The sequence below is a fragment of the Chrysemys picta genome, chromosome 2, assembly GCF_011386835.1.
Source record: "Chrysemys picta bellii isolate R12L10 chromosome 2, ASM1138683v2, whole genome shotgun sequence".
Classification (NCBI taxonomy): Eukaryota; Metazoa; Chordata; order Testudines; family Emydidae; genus Chrysemys; species Chrysemys picta.
This window is the reverse complement of record NC_088792.1, coordinates 124,297,628-124,302,638: the sequence shown is the minus strand read 5'-3', so window position 1 is coordinate 124,302,638 and position 5,011 is coordinate 124,297,628.

Here is a 5,011-nt window from a genome sequence, read left to right as displayed (position 1 = left end):
TGCTTATATACCAATGCTAGAAGTCTAAATAATAAAATGGATAAACTAGAGTGCCTCGTATTAAATGAGGATATTGATATAATAGGCATCACAGAAACTTGGTAGAATGAGGATAATCAATCGGATACAGTAATACCAGGGTACAAAATATATCGGAAGGACAGAACAGGTCGTGCTAGTGGGAGAGTGGCATTATACGTGAAATGAAGTAAAAATCATAAATGAATCAAACTGTACCATAGAATCTCTATGGATAGAAATTCTGTGCTCTAATAATAAGTATATAGCAGTAGGGATGTATTACAAACCACCTGACCAGGATGGTGATAGTGACTGTGAAATGCTCAGGGAGATTAGAGAGGCTATTAAAATTAAAAAACTCAATAATAATAATGGGGGATTTCAATTATCCCCATATTGACTGGGTACATGTCACCTCAGGATGGGATGCAGAGATAAAATTTCTTGACACCTTAAATGACTGCTTCTTGGAGCAGCTGGTCCTGGAACCCACCAGAGGAGAGGCAATTCTTGATTTAGTCCTAAGTGGAGCACAGGATCTGGTCCAAGAGGTGAATATAGCTGGACCGCTTGGTAATAGTGACCATAATATAATTAAATTTAACCTCCCTGTGGCAGGAAAAACATCACAGCGGCCCAACACTGTAGCATTTAATTTCAGAAAGGGGAACTACACAAAAATGAGGAGGTTAGTTAAATGGAAATTAAAGGGTACAGGACCAAAAGTGAAATCTCTGCAAGCTGCTTGGAAACTTTTTAAAGACACCATAATAGAGGCTCAACTTAAACGTATACCCCAAATTAAAAAACATAGTTAGAGAACCAAAAAAGAGCCACCGTGACTAAACAGCGAAGTAAAAGAAGCAGTGAGAGGCAAAAAAGCATTCTTTAAAAAGTGGAAGTTAAATCTTAATGAGGAAAATAGAAAGAAGCTTAAACACTGGCAAATGAAATGTAAAAATACAATTAGGAAGGCCAAAAAAGAATTTGAGGAACAGCTAGCCAAAGACTCAAAAAGTAATAGCAAAAAAAATGTTAAGTACATCAGAAGCAAGAAGCCTGCTAAACAACCAGTGGAGCAACTGGACACTCAAGGTGCTATAGGAGCACTCAAGGATGATAAGGCCATTGCAGAGAAACTAAACAAATTCTTTGCATCAGTCTTCATGGCTGAGGATGTGAGGGAGATTCCCAAACCTGCAGCTTAGTGATTCACCTGGGATATGGGATACTCAGGTCAAGTCCTTGCACTGCTTGATTTAGAGCAGGAACGTGACTGTACATCCCAGCTGAGTGCCTTAGCCACTGGGCTATAGCCCCATCAATAGTTAATTATTTATACAGAAAGGAACAGCAGCTCCCGAGGCTTTATAGCAATGGCTAGGGCACTCAGCTGCGATGTCGGAAATACATGTCCCAAGTTCCTATTCCAAATCAGGCAAAGTAGCGCATTGAACCTTGGTCTCCCAAATCGCAGCTGGCATCTCCTGCATTTTCGCTCTGATTTTCTCTGAAATTTTTTAGAAGATCTACTTTTCATTCCACCATGGAATGAAAACAAATGTTGAAGATATTTGTGAAGCCAAATTTTTGTTACAGAAATTTGGGACAAACTAGATAAAGAATCTACTCCTTGCCCAGATTTGCAATGTTACATAATAACTGTAGTGATAATAAGAGTAAAATAATTCATAATGAAATGCAAAGAGAATAATAAATGCTCAGAACTAAACCAAAGTGCACAGGCCTGTGTGCAAGCAATGAGAGGAGATTAAAAGTATCTGGTTGAATATAATTCAGGCAAGGCAGAGGTGATGCTGCTGGGTAGAACATCATGTTCTGGAAAACTGGTCAAACCCACAATTTCATTATAAACAGATAACATCTGTCCTCTGACTATTAAGGGGCAGAAGATTGTGGTTTAGTTTGCACAGCATTGCGAGGTAATATGGGGCATAAGGCACCCTATACTCCCTTGCACTAACAATTTAAATTGCAAGTAGCAGCATGGGAAAGAGTGGCTCTATGTGTCTGCTACATGTCTTCCCCATCCTGAGTTCAAAGAGATGGGTAGTGGGTGGAGCTTTGAGTCCATCTCCCCAAAACATGCCAGCTATCATAGTATGACTATTATAACTACACCTGTGTGCCGTTGGAAGTATGCCACACTAGTTACAAACCTAGAACTGGGTACTTCCCCAGCAGGAGAAGGAGACACTCAAAAGGCAGACTTACTTAGAGTGATTGGCTCTAGAGGCTTGTGGCAAAGCTAATAATTGAGCACTGAATTAATAAGTCATCTAAATGCTCATATTCCTCAGCAATCCTGGGTACCTAAACACCTTCTGGAGCTAGCAATACCTTTTTATCATCTTCAACTGGCCATGAGGTTGCACACTTTCCTGTTGGATGTGAACCTGGCTATGGTGATACATATATCCATCACTTCCACACTCGACTGCTGCAACACACAGGACCTGAGACTAAAAATGTTATCAATGATCTGTTTTCAAGTCAATGATAAGTCAGAAGAAAATGATCTCGAATGCTTTATGGATCAATGTCCTAACAACATTGTTGTTAGTTGGTGTCTGCTACAGACCACCAAATTACATTAGGGAACAGAATAACCACCTCCCTAGGCACCTAACTATAGTGTGTGGGTAAAAAAGCTGTGTGATCATGGGAGACTTCAATATGAATGACATATATTGGTGATCTCATGCTGCCAGTACTGAAACATCTTTGGAATTTCTAAACATTATAGATGACAATTTCCAGACTCAAAAAGTGTTGAAGCCAACACAGGGAAATGCTTTGTTAGACCTTGTCTTAACAAATAGAGAGGAACTGATCACAGAACTAAATATAAATGGTAGTTTAAGTACAAGTGATCATGACTTGATCACATATATAATGTGAAAACAGAATAAAGTTCAGACCAGTAATATATACACTTAGTTCTTTAATAGGGCCAACTTCAGAAAGCTGAAAACAATTATGAGATAAGTAAGCTGAAAGGAAGAATGTAATCAGAAAAATTTGAATTATAATTGGGAATCATTTAAGAACACCTTACTAGTGGCCTAGAAAAGCCATATTCTCACAATGAAGGAAGTAGGCCATACTGTTTAAAAACCTGACTTGGTTTAGAGGGGAAGCGACGGCAGCTATAAAAATAAAATATGTAAAATATATGTAAAATATATTTTATTATTATAGCTGCCTTCATTTCCCCTCTAAACCAAGTCAGGTTTTATATATATATATATAATATATAATGGAAAAAAGGGGAAGTTGATAATGATAAATATAAATCAGAAATTAGGAATGGTAGAAAATAGGAACAAGGTGAAATCTATGACCAGCAGAGTTACACCAATAAGAGAGGGTTTTTTAAATACATTAGCAACAAAAAGAATACTGACAATGGTATTGATCCATTACAAGATTGAAATAGTAGCATTATCAAACATAACGCAGAAAAAGCAGATATGTTCAATAAATATTTGTTCTATATTGGGGCGGGGGATGATATACTCTCATTATATGGTAATAACATGTTTTCCATTCCACTAAGATCTCTGGAGGATGTTAAATTGAAGCTATGAAAGTTAAATATTTTTAAATGAGCAGGTCCAGATAACTTCCATCCAAGAGTTTCAAAGAGCTGGCTGAGAAGCTTGTTGTACTCTTAATACTGATTTTCAATAAGTCTTGGAGAACTGGGGAAGTTCCAGGAGACTGGAAGATAGCTAATACTGTGCCAATTTTTAAAAAGGGTAAATGGGATGGCCTGGGTAATTATAGGCTTGTCAGCCTGGACATCAATCCCAGGCAAGACAATGGAGCAGCTGAAATGGGACTTGATTAATAAAGAATTAAAGGATGGTAATATAATTAATGCAAATCAACATGGGTTTATGGAAAACTGATCCTGTCAAACTAACTGGATATTTTTTATGAGATTACAAGTTTGGAAGATAAAGATAACAGTGTTGATGTAATATACTTAGACGTCTGTGAGGTGTATGACTTGGTGCTGCATGACATTTTGATTAAAGAACTAGAAAGATATAAAATTAACATGGCATATGTTAAATGGATTAAAGACTGACTAATTGATAGGTCTCAAAATATAACTGTAAACCAGGAATTATTGTTGAGTGGGTCTGTTTTCAGTGGTGTCATGGAACTATCAGTTCTCGGTTCTACACTATTTAACATTTTTTATCAATGATTTGGAAAAAAAACATAAAATCATCACTAATAAAGTGGGTGGCAGGTTGGAACTCGCTCTCCTGCCAAAGGGATCTGTGGACCAGCTTTCAAGACCCCCATTCCCTGACACTAATGCAATCCTGGAGTGTTTAAACAGGGGAAACTTGAGTAGGAGTAGAGAGGTTATTTTACCTCTATATTTGGCATTGGGTGCTACTTCTACTGGAATACTGTGTCCAGGTCTGGTGCCCACAATTCAGGAAGGATGTTGATAAATTGGAGAGAGTTCAGAGAAGAAATGTGAGAGTGATACTCTCAAAGAGCTCAAACAAAGGGCTAATTAACTGGTATGTTTGCATAATTGTGGTAGTATTCATACTCCCTACTGGGAATAAAATAGATAACAGTGTTACTGTATAATACAACCAGCATGGGTATGTCATGACGAATCTACTAGGAGAGGTGTTTACTGAATCCTCATATGTCAACATCAACATGAGAATCCATCATCACTATGTGAGGCAACACCATTTTAAAATCAGTTTATGTGGAGCTAAAAGAGATCTCTGACTATGTGTGATCATATACAATCTAGTTCTTGTGTATATGCAAGCTGCACAGTACTAGACATGTTCTTTCAAATGATGTAAGTAAGTGATGAAAAGAAGAAAGAATTACAGACATCCTGCTATGAAGTGACAAAGATATTCATTTGATACTCTCTATACACATGAGGCAATGTTGATATCAGTCTGAGAAAAAAAATGAT